We start from the raw sequence: 12866 nt of genomic DNA on the forward strand, positions 1-12866 counted from the left end.
CCCTCCAAAAAAAGACAAACAAAAAAAAACTAAGAAAAACATCAAACAACACAGTGGTTTTGATATCAGCTGGGCGTCTGTGTTCTTTGGCCCCATTCACAAAACACTTTGCCATTTCATCCCTGGCTCCAGTCTTCACCACCAGTTTATTTGGACTGGGATTGGGGCTGAGGACATGCTGGAGTGTTTGATGCTGGGGCCATGTTTTTTAGCTGTTTGACCCTGACTGCTGCAGCTGTCAACAGCCAGAGTGCAGCTCTGTGTCTTCCAACCCTCTTCCTTCCTTCTTTTCTTTTTTTCTTTTCTTTTCCGATCGATGGGTTTACGGCCTTTGGCAGTGACGGGGAATTTGATGCTTGCAGGAAAACAGTTGTTGCAAATGAATTCAATCCCTTACAAAGGTACAGAACTGCTGAACTGCTGTTTCGCTCCACCTTAATCAAGAAAACAATGATGTGACTCAGGAATTAGAGGCAGGGGGAAGAATCAGCTCACGCACGCTGAGTTCTGGCACCGGTATGTACCAGCTTTTATCTCCAGGTTGTTGTTTTTTTTGGGGGGGGGGGTTTTCGTGCGTCGACTGTGTCTATGGATACGCTCAGTCTCATCAGCATTCATATGGCAGAGCAGGGGCCATAAAAGTGACATCGGCGGGAGCGTACCGTAATGGCCTTTTTTAAAGTAATAATGTACTGAGTGGGTATATTTATATGACTGTCACAATGTGTGTGATGGTAAAAGGGCAGGAGTTACAGTGTGACTGTGTGTCTATGTGTGTGTGCGTGTATGTGGGTGTGTGTGTGAGCGATTCTCTGTGTGTGACGGGAGGTTTATTTTCCTGCTTCATGTGGCTGCTGCACATCACATGAAGTGAAAGACAGCACTCTGGCATCTTTTACGCTCCAATACACAGGAGAATAAATTCCCTCACAAGACCACCCTATTCTCCATGCGCACACACACACACACACACTCACAGCAGTATCAGTCTAAAAAAAAAAAACCCTAAACATTAGGCACGAGGAACTTGCTGAGAAGTGAAAAGCCGTCTAAGCTGTTGATCCTGTTTGCTGCTTTGAAATTTTCCAGGAAATCTTCCTTTTCAATCTTTTTCACTGAGGGATGAGCGCGTGGCGAAGGAGGCTGGCGGAGACGGAGCCTTATCTCTGGTGGGGCAGAGGAACACCCTATGAAGCTCAGCACACTCAGGTGCTTCATTTCGTGTGTCCCCTGCCGGTTAAGCCTAAACCCTTATGAAACAGCAGGGCGGCTGCAACATGAAATAATATGAGGGAGTGCTGTCTGCTAAGCCACTATCTATGGACGACATGCTAACACAATACACAGGGTCTAAAATGTTGAGATATGTGGAGATTGGACACTTTGCTGATTAGTAGCCTACAGTACATCCAACAAGTCCTTCAACCAAACAGTTAGTCACAACTATCTACAACGGTTCAGTCAGGGTATAAGGGAACGACCATGATCATGGTGATACCGGTAGGAGAACTGCTACTGAAGTTTGCATGCTAACCAGGTAGCTGTGTTATATTGAGAAAAGAGGGTTGTCTCCTGTTTCATTTTGAAGTTCCTGTCCTGTCTTCCTGTGCTCTCCTTCCTGTGATGTCATGATGTGTCTCACTTGTGTCTGGTTTCTCCCTTGTGTCTTTTTTACCTCATTACCATTGCCCTTTCTTTGATCGCCTGCGTTCGTCTCCTGTGCTTGTTACTGTGTTTTTGTTCTTTGTTAGCCTACTTTGCACTTCATCAGTCTGCATTTGGGTCCAGTCCGCTGCAAAACCCGATATGACAACCCATTTTAACGTAGGCAAACATTGCTGTGTACGCTTTTTACAACTCGTAACACTCTGCTACTACGGCAGCCTCTTAATGCCAAAAGTAAAAAACAACAGGATAACCAAATGAACTAACTAACCAAATACTGAGAAGTATAAGCACCCGTTCACAAGGATATGGGTTTCAGTGAATCTGCATACTTTTTTTTTTTATTATTAATATAGTTTCAGCATTTTGTCCAGATGAAAACAGCATTTTGGGGGGACGAAATCAGTATTTTTTGGAAACAAGTCCCACAGTGGGAAAACCTCAAAATGCCGCCCCAGTATTTTCATGTACACACCCAAAATGGATCTTTTTTATGTCATAACCCCCACTGCTCCAACCTATAGCCACACCGCTAGAGTATAATCTACAGACGTAACGTAACAACAATTTGTCAGTCCCTCGGACACTGTGGCTGAATCGCACCCGTTAAATCATCACCGATCATAAAATTTAGGACTTTTAGAGTTTGAATACAGCGGGCAAGCTTTCCCTCTTCTTCTCACTTCTCGTTTTTCGCAGCATTACAGCGCCACACAAACACACCACAAAGCACACAGGCCTGGAATATGTAGCATTTTCAGTCGTTTTCAGGGAATCTGTGTGTACGCAGATATTTCCTGAAATGATGCCGTGTTTACGGAGATTATTTTCAAAACGAACAAGAAAAAGATTGTTTTGGGTGAAGCTCTGTTTCCGTGTGGACAAGGCCTATAAGTACTTCAACACAAACACAACACCCTGGCTCCTCTAATCCAGACTGATTGTTGCCTCTAATCCTTCTTGAATATGTAGCGCTGCTCAGAGGGCGTATTATTACCTCTTGTCTTGTAATCACAGCAGCGGCTGTCGTTCTAGTCAAGCAACAATCACCACTTCCCTCCTAGAAAGAACCAACACATCTTTGACCACTTTGAGTTATATTGGGTGCATTAAAACACTTGTCTGTCCATTGACGTAGTGCAATCACACTTCCTAAACCAATGGGAGTGTAGCTTTAAAGCTCAACTGGGTTTTGAGTTTCTGAGTGAAAAACGGAGAATTATTGCCTAATTGTGCAGTTGTTCTCAGCTTTATGTGGTGTTTAGTGTATTTTAGCTCTTTGTTTTGGTTTACCCACAGCTTAACTGTCTAAGTATTGTTTCCAGACTCAACAGACAACTGTTTTCAGAGATTACTTGCATAGCCCCAAAGATAGAATAACAATGGTGAAAATTGACTTACATTGGTAAGGGTAGAAACATGATTCCCAATAAAGACTGATATTGTTGAGCCTGCTTCATGAAAATATAAGCAACTGCTTGCAAACAAAAAAAAAAACAACGTCTTTATAAGGTGATGATATATCAATGTTGTGATTGCATTTGATTTGTGCTGACACCAAGTGGCCAAAAATCTGTTATTACATTTCAATATGTTGGACAGACTGAGTGGACTGAAAAGTTATGACCCAGATAACATCCATTAACATGTGCAACATTACTGGAGCACTTTTGTTTTTACATCATGTCCTCACTAATCTGGTTAAACTTGCCAGCTTGTTTGCCACGCTTTGAACTTTTGATTGCTTGCTCTGTTGGATTAGTTTTTGGCTTTTTCACCGTGTTCCAAGTACAACATTTGTGAGAGAGATGAGTTTCTTTTCTTTTCTTTTCTCCTGCAATCTGAGCCTTTGGCTTTCAAAAACCACAATCTTTATTCACATGCCCACAAGAGGTTGTGACATACTGGAGTTTGAGTGTTGAACAAGCAATCAAAGCTGTTGCTTTCTCACAAGTCTCAGGACTGAATCGGAAAATGTGGGTAAGGAAAGCGAATGAGCAAAGTGCACCCTGCTGAGGTTCAGTCAGTGGCCATAGACACCCTGCAGGTATCACTGGACAAATCACACTGTGCAGTCTCAAAAGATAAAACGTGGACTAGTTAGCACTCTTATTACCTTGATAAAATAAAGGTTAAATATACATCCTGCTCTCACGGTGTCTTATTTTAACATTTGACAGTTGAAAATCTGGTATTTCAGCAACCAGAGGTTGGATTTCTTTCAACATGAAAGAGTTTTTCCTGTAGTCTGCAGCCCTACTGAGGGGGATGATGAGTAAAGAGAAAAAAGAGAAAGTTACGAGGGCCAGAGAGAAAGACAGCGGGAGTGAGAGAGAATGAAAAGGAAAACACATAACTAGCTCAGAGGAGAAGTCTCCGAGGAGAGACGAGTTCTGCTCATTTCATTTGAACCTGCCCGTGTTCATTTTAAAAAGTTGCAAGATGCTGCTGAGAGATGCTCCGAATTAGGTGAGGAATAAGTTTGGAAGCGATAAATAAATAAATAAACACATAAACAAACAAATGAAGGGTGGAAAAAATAGTGAGATTGCGACAAGTCCTTTGTGGAATTTCTTATCTGACGGGAGGAAAAGGGACCAAGGGCCTGACAGATTCAGGGCACAGCATGTCATTGTGTGTGTGTGTGTGTGTGTGTGTGTGTGTGTGTGTGTGTGTGTGTGTGTGTGTGTGTGTGTCTTCCCCCCTTTTTTATTTGTCCTGTGAAATAGGACATGGTAAAAAGGTTCCTCATCTACTCTTGTGTCATTCTTTCAAGGACAAACAACCTTTTTGTCTGGTGTTGTGGCCTTCTCCAAAACACACACACACACGGACACACAATGTATGCACACGCTGTATGAGACGTCGGGCAGCGGAGTAGATGGAATTTTCTCCCACATTCACACAGATTCTTCAGTCCGCTGCCAGTCTGAAGGTAACCTTTCCCTTCCTCCCTTTATCTTCCTCAGTCTAACACTCTTCCCCCACTCCGTTTCTCACCTCCATTCTCTCGCCGCACAAAAGATCACCTCGCCGAAAAGGTGAGCCTTGCAATGAGAGACGAAATTTAATCAGACAAGAGGGGACATTTAGTGGATCGCCAAAGGGAAGGAATAAACAGTGACAGCCAACTCCGTGGAAAATGCCCGTAATCAAAACACAACTGTAACTGTCCGCCCTACACAGTAATAACCACTGACAAATTGAATTGCATACTTTTCATGCCACTTGTGTCATCAAGTGTTTTGTGGGGCAACTAAAATAGCTGGGAAATCGTTTACCAAGCCAGAGGATGGGCTGTGCAGTCAGCAAAAAAGGTGACGGGTCATGAATTCTGTTTTCCACAGGGGGAGAAAAAAAAAAGAGGATGAAAAACACTTCTGAGGGAATGAATGATAGAAGAGCCACGTCGGTCTCAACGCCTGACGCTGCCAAAACACACCTCCGTGGCGTGTTTGCTCGTGTGTGTGTGTGTGTGTGTGTGTGTGTGTGTGTGGGCAGGGTTCTTGTGCACTGTGCTGCCACGGTGTGTTTTTGTGTTTTGGCGCACATACGTTTATGTGTATAAAGCCGGAGCATGTGACTGAATGTGCAACTGAACCAATGTAATTAAGGCCTCTCTGCTGGTATTTCAATGGGAACTGGGCAGTGGTGTGCACAGAGGGGGTGGGGGTGCCCTGTGGGTCTTTTTGCAACTGCCCTTCAAAAAATCTGTGCACGCCACTGGGGCACAGTAAAGTCATTAAGTCCTTAAATAGGGATAGAAAATTGAAAAGCCACATCTTAATGTGTAATAAAGAGTTAAATGAGCTGGGTCATACCAGTCAGTGCAAAGCCGGAGAGTTGGTGCAGTTTCCACCCAAGTTCAACTGTGAAACAGAATTCTCCAAGTGCAGTGGAGGTGCAGATAAGAGGGAGGGGTCAGGTCAAGTGCATCCAGGTGTAGTGGAGACCAAGATGGTTGTAATATTTTTGACACTTCTGTCTGTATCTTGGAGCTCTTTTAAGCCAGTGCGTTCAAAATGTGATACGGACTAGTTACATGTGTCTGCTATTAAATGGTGAGGCTGTTATCTATGCAACACAAACAGAAAATGCATGGTTTAGTTTCAGACAAGGAGTGAAATGTTACAAATAACCCCGTAGTCTGGGTTAGTTGTAACACACCCTGGGGTGAAATGTAACATGGTAAAACACACACATTATTAAATAGCTAAGTATTATGACAAAAACTTGATATTGAAAGCATTTCATTTAACACTTACTTTTTAACATAATAGGTGTGTGTTGTGCGTCTCAATTATTTTAGTTACTGTCAGCCATAATCTGATCCTAACCCCTAACCCTAACCCCGGCGGCACGGTGGCACAGTGGTTAGCACTGTGTGGAGTTTGCATGTTCTCCCCGTGTCTGCGTCACTGCGTGGGTTTCCACGCAGTGAAAACCCACGCATAAAGTACCTTTACCTTCATCATTGTTTCAAAGAAATGCAATAAAAATTTGGGCTGTAGTAAGTTGCAACATTCTTCATTGTTGTTACGACTAACCCAGACCCTTGTAGCCCTGAACTATCTTACCGTACAGCTAACAACTAAAAGCACTAACATCTTGCATAAAGGATACACAATGAACGTGATTTAGTTTAACTACAATGCAGACAGTGCTATCACAAAAAGAAATAGTCATCTCAGCATGATCTACAGCTGCACCGGAGGCTCATGGGAGCTATGAAAGGAGGATTTGTCAGTTTTGCTATTACTACTTGGCTCAACTTATGGCTACATATTAAAACAACACACTTTTACCTGTAAAATGACACTTTCACAATCATTTTCACATTTGATTGACAGGTGTTGTGCCACAGTAGCCTACGCAATTTTGCTTGCCTGCAACTCTCCTGAGAACACACATCACTGGACGGCAACACACCAACATCAACACCTCTGTTCGGCTATAGGGAGTTAAAGAGGAACTATTCAGGATATTTGCCTTAACTCTGCTACATTCCTACCTTAATTATGGAGTAATTGTGATGGTTAAATAAATAACTTGTAACTTGTTACAGGGCGAATGGAGGCTCTCTGCCTTCCACCTAGCATCTCTTGGCTGAAAACCAACCTTGTAAGATCAGAGCCTCTGAACCGCGTCTCATCTCTGCGGCACAAATGTACACACATTGTAACGCATGTATGATCAATAACGTCATCTATGGTTCCATGGATAGCTTTCTCGCCGGGTTTGTTGAAAGCAAATGCACATGGCCGGGAGAAGGGTTAGCAAAACAGCACAAAAGCAACCAGACTTGCATAGTTCTCCTTTAACTAGCTCACTGTTCTCCAAAGAAGAAGAGAGGAGACCATCAAGGCTAAATCTTGGACTGGCTTTTAGTTGTTGGTGAGAGAAAAGACAGCAAGACCGACACCAAACTCACCATCTTAGTTGCTGGACCACAAGTCATGTCTTTGCCGGTCACGTAGCCTAGACTTCAGCTCGTCAACAGCTGCACATGTGCCCCCATCTCTATTCTATTCTCTATCTGTGAGCAGGGTTCAATTGAGATTTCTATTTACGACTGTATTGTGAAAGGGAATTTACACCAAGAGCAAAATGACTCAGCTCGCTTCCACACTTAACTTTGTCTTGGTGAATCCTAATTGTTCCAACATAAAGATGGATGTGCAAGCAAAAAAAAAGTAAGATTTCAGCACAACTTTTGCTCATTTTTCTTTGTTTCTGACTTGATCCAAATGATTTCTTGAAACAGAACTTTCCTGCCAAGTTTCACAGTTTTTCTTTCCAGTCAGATTTTTTTTTTTTACACTGCAGCATTAACCTGACAAATGCACATTCAAATGCAGTTACTCCGTCGGATACTGACTTTGCTTCAGGCTGTTAAACGTAGCAGATGGCTGAGGTCTTTGCTGCAGCTCGGCAATTCACGCTGCGCCAAACAAGACAAAAACACACAGAGCTGTAAAATACGTCAGTGTGATTGCTTACACTTGCTGCCACCCGTCATATTGTCTCAACCTGTAAATGAGTTTAAGAAGGCAAATGTTAGGAATTCTAACAGTCTCACTGTGATTTTAAGGTTTGGTCTGTGGGAACATAATAAATCGTGCAGTTTCCGATTTTAGGGTTCAGGTTCAGGTGACTTTATGAGTACCCATAGGTGGATTTGTTGTGCCGCAACACTGAGGGAATCTGCAGGACAATAAAACATTAACAGGGCACAGACACAGCACAGACATGACAGACAATACTTGTTGTTATGATATTTTTAACAATAAGTGTGCAAACTATTATTGCAACTTGCTACAGTAGTGACTACTCCAGGGCTGAAGAACCAACTGTGAACAATGTCTCCCCCATGTGGCTGATGGGGAGAATTGCAGGTAAAGATGAAGCTATTCCCCTAAAATTTTTGCATTCCACTGGGATATAACCTGTAAAGGGCATTATTAAGTCTGAAAGCATGCATATTATGAACACGCACCCACCTTTGCACACACGCAAATATACTCATACCCAGAAATACACACCTTTAATTAATTCAGAGCATTTGGAGGAGCTCCAGACTTCAGCCTCAAGGCCAAACGTTCAGCACATAACAGCTTTCTGAGGGATTTGGGGGAATATTATCACGATGCCATTACATTACATCAGTCAGTGTGTCCACAGGCAATAAAACACCAATGCTTTTTCTAAATGCCAATTTACTGAGACATATTAATTTCACCTTTTTGCATTCTACCACCTCCCTCTCTTCGCACGCACACAAGCTTAACTGAAAATCAATTAACGAGCTGGAGGACATCAATATTAGCTTATGTAACAATTTTCTAACAACTCTTGAGGAAATTTTTTCTCTGGAAAATATTTTCTTTGGAAATGTGACAAGCAGAGACTGATCAGCATGTTTATCTGATGAAGCACACACTGTCACTTCTGGAAATTATGGCATTATCTCCATGTGCCATAAGGCTCTCTGAGGTCACACTACACTTATTATTTATTGCATAGGTAGTATTTATTTTTTACAAGTTATGATTTACAGATACAAATACATACTGACATGTTCCAAGTGATAAATGTTGTAGGTGCAAAGGAAGATATTAATATTATATCAACATCTTGACATTTTCAGGGGAAAACCAATAAATTAACCAATGCAAAGGTAGTTTTGTAAATACTGAAAAACCCACAACATGCTTTAGGATAAGTGTATCCCTAACATGATTTTTTATACACCAAGAATAGGAGATCAACAGCTGGAATGTGCAACCGAAACATCTGCAGAAATGATGTGATGCAGTCATGTCGACATGGAGCAGAGTATGAATGATTTTAGCATCTTGTGGAATCAGTGCAGCAGAGAACTGATAGAGCAAAGGGAGGGAGTGTTGTGTTTCTACTAAAAAGTTTGTAAAATCATTTAACTCCAGAGAGAGAGGGGTTAGTTCAAAAGCTCAGATTGACATAGTAACAGTGGACATGTCAGCTGCTGAGAAATAACTCCACATCTGATGTTAATCTAAAATATTAATATCTCAATTTCCTTCCTAAATCCAGTATCAGCCAGACTCCTGACTGTGTGTAACAATGTTCTGATCAATTGTCCTAAACTGGGCCACTTTACTGAGCTGCAGGGCATGTAGAAGGAGGTGTTTCTGTATGAGGAGGCAGCCAGAAGTCCTGCAGGACGTTTGGAGCCTCCTCCAACACCAGCTCCCGTGGGAGAACAAGTCTGGAGTTGGACTGGGAGCCTCCAGCTGCTGCTCTGTCAGGCTCTGTCAGCCTGGCTGGGGATGCTGGGACGTCTGTGGGTTCATTAAATTGTGTTAAAAACTACTGCAGAACAGAAAAGAACAACAGAGCCACAACAACCGCTTGAACTGAGAGTCAACATCCTGCAAATCTGTGACACGCACATCGGCACAGCAACCAAGTTTGATCCAGTAAAAACAACTTTTATATATATATATTTTTTTACTTCTGAAGCAAACTTCGGATTTAGATGAAGATTTAGAAAAGTTCTCATCCATCTTGACTTTTTCTACACAAGTGGAGTGTTTTTACATGAATGCTCACATATAAAAAACTGATTTCTGCTTCTGCTTCCTCTTAAAAGAAGAGATGATAGCTTATGTTGGAAAGATTCTGAATTCAGGGATGCAGCTGATGATGGTGGAGGAGAAAATTGTAGTAGATAGTAAAAAAGATATTATTTTATAGTAAAAGTAACAATGAAAAGAGTTTAAAAAGGTTTGTTTTATTTATTTGTTTGTTTGTTTTAATTAGCTAGGGATATTTATTTCATGTTCATTTTCCACCTTCAACCAGTTGTAACTTAAAGGGATAGTTCAATTGCCATAATCCCTATAGTTTTAGGTGTAGGTTCGTTACCTTTAATTGTCAGTGCAACCTATTTTTAGAACGGCGGAGCAGAGCTGCAAGCTGCTCAGAGCTACGCTACGAAGGCTCATGGGATTTCTTGGTTTCCCTCACCAAACCCATCAAATACACAATCCAACAACACCAAAACGCTCTCGTGAACAAGTTGTGACCTGCACATTCACCACGCTATGAGGTAATAACAGAACGTTACGAGACAGAGTTGTTTTCGAGGCAAATGCAGAGACTGCTTGTTGAAAAACTGCCCCCGACAGGAACGCGCATCAGCGGTTTTGCATGAACTTACCAAACAACTCCGTCTCGTAACATTCCGTTATTATCTCATAGCGTGGTGAATGTGCAGGTCACAACTTGTCCACCAGAGTGTTTTGGAGTTGTTGGATTGTGTATTTGATGAATTTGATGAGGGAAACCAGGAAATTCCATTAGCCTCTGTAGTGTAGCTCTGAGCAGCTCGCGGCTCTGCTCCGCCGTTCTAAAAATAGCTTGCACCGACAATTAAAGGTAACAAACCTACTCCTAAGAGTATAGGTGTAACCTAGGTCCGTGGGTATAGTCACAGTCACGAGGTACCAGTAAGGAGAAGTGACAGCGTGTGGCGGTTAGCGGTAAGTTAAACTCACTCTCCCATAAAAAAAGACATGCCAACCAACTTGCCAAGTGCTCATTGAGCTCTTGGCGAAACGGTTAGCATCCGGGTTTGAAACCCACTCAGGGCAGGCATAGAACAACATCGGTCACATAGGGATTATGGCAACGGGCCAATTTGCCCCAAATGTTGAACTATCCCTCTAAGGGGAAGGCTGTCCACCAGTGTTGTTGTTGTGTATTTTACACAGCAGCAGACACAGGTCCTGTAAGGACACAGCCAGATCAGCACAGAGCACAACTGTCAGAGTCACTGAGCGTCTGACAAAGGCCCGTGAAACCACCTGTTTAGGCAGCCTTGAAGAAAACCTGAAGGCGCCGACAAGGAATAAATAGAAAAGGGAATCCGTTGTAAATCCCGGCTGCAACAGCGTCAAGGGCCGATGACTTCCTGAAACACAACCACTCCTTTTAATGACATTTCTTATTTCCTTGTATCTGCTTGTCATCTTCTACCTTCACTCCTCCTGTGCTTCATCACTTTACTGACGCATCACAGCAAAACGTGGGCACATCCTCATTCAGAAAGCGCTTTGTGTCCTTAATGACTCCACATTTTATTCTCATCTTGGCAAATGCATTCCTCTGATGTATGGACAAGGGACGACGTTGCCATCTTGTGTTGAGGATCGAGCCACTACACTCTTACACAGTGGCCCCCCGAGAGCTCATGCAGCACACAGCAGCCTCAGAAACAACAACAGCAAGGAGTGTTTCTAGGGGACACTAAAAAGTGATGAACTGGCCTGAGAGCTGTTGTTCAATGCCCAGTTGTGACGTTTGAAGATAAAAGCTCTGAATAACAAGAGCGTCTCAGAGGATTTGTCACTTCACTCTCAAGTTATTTTTTTTGTGATAGTGAGATATTGTGCAGAGGGCTAGTGGTGGGACTTCCTGTGGTTGTGATAACACCTTCATGGTGAGATTTCCTTGTTCCTTAAACACCCCCTCATTTTTTCAATATATTTCAAACATGTACAACAAGATGGCACAATTTCAGTTTGTTCCTTCGTCTGTAAATAACATAAACAAGCTGAAGAACAAAAATTGAAAACAAAAACACAAAAGCAAAATCATACATTTTCGAAAAAGTGCTTATTGAATCCCACTCCTTTCCACAAATCAGGAATAAATCACTTGTCCCACTTCATTACATTGTTTGTGTTAGGGGAAAAAAGAAAATGAAAAAGAAGAAGAAATTAGGTTAATAAAAATAAAAGTAAAATTTATTTTTTGAACACCCCCTTCCTTGTACCTCAAGAGTCATGTTTTTGTACTTCATTGAGAACTGCTCCATGTTTGGACTGTTCCATAGTTTCACACCACATTCTGTATAGACATGCAAAAAACTTTTCCTTGTAGTTCTTCCTTTGGCTTTTGCGAAATAAAACAATCAGCTAAAATTATATTTTTCTTCCCTCTGACTAAACATGCTCTGAATTTTGGATTATTTTTTTGTCTTTTAACATGATTTGTGCTGTTTGATACTCTATTTGATCCCTAAGTTTTATTATCCTTGACTGTTAAAACAATAGATGTGTATGGTCCCTGTAGCCAGCTGTGTTAACTCTCCCGATTGCTCTTCTCTAGACTAGTGCGCAGTAGAGTGTGTGAAGTGATGTGTTATCTACAATCTGTTTCGCTTATAATACTGCAACTGTTCTTGAAACTTTAGACTAGATGTTTTATATGAGGTTTCCAATCAAGGTTTTCATCAATTATAACCCCCTGAAATTTGTTACTACGGTCTATTTGAACCTTTATTTGCTAAATTTTACTGCAATTCCCAAATACCATTATTTTTGTTTTGCTTAGATTTAATGATTTATTTATATTAAACCATGACTTTGCTCATTTCTGAATCTGAGCTCTGTAACTCACTATAGTGTAAGGTGGGACATAGTTGGTAGGAGTGAGACTCTTAAAGCACTTTTGTTTTATGCACTTAGGTTTGATACACGTTTATACCGTTTTAGTGATTAGCAATAATTGTAGATCTATTTTTAAAGATGCCGTTTGTTTTATTTATTTATTCTGTCTATTTATTGTTATGTCGTTGTTCGATTGAATGTATGAATGGGCTGCTGGCACCAAGACTTTCCCTCTGCATTAATAAAGTTTATTCAATTCAATTCAAA

Source organism: Trachurus trachurus (assembly GCF_905171665.1).
Source record: "Trachurus trachurus genome assembly, chromosome: 11".
NCBI classification, from domain to species: Eukaryota; Metazoa; Chordata; class Actinopteri; order Carangiformes; family Carangidae; genus Trachurus; species Trachurus trachurus.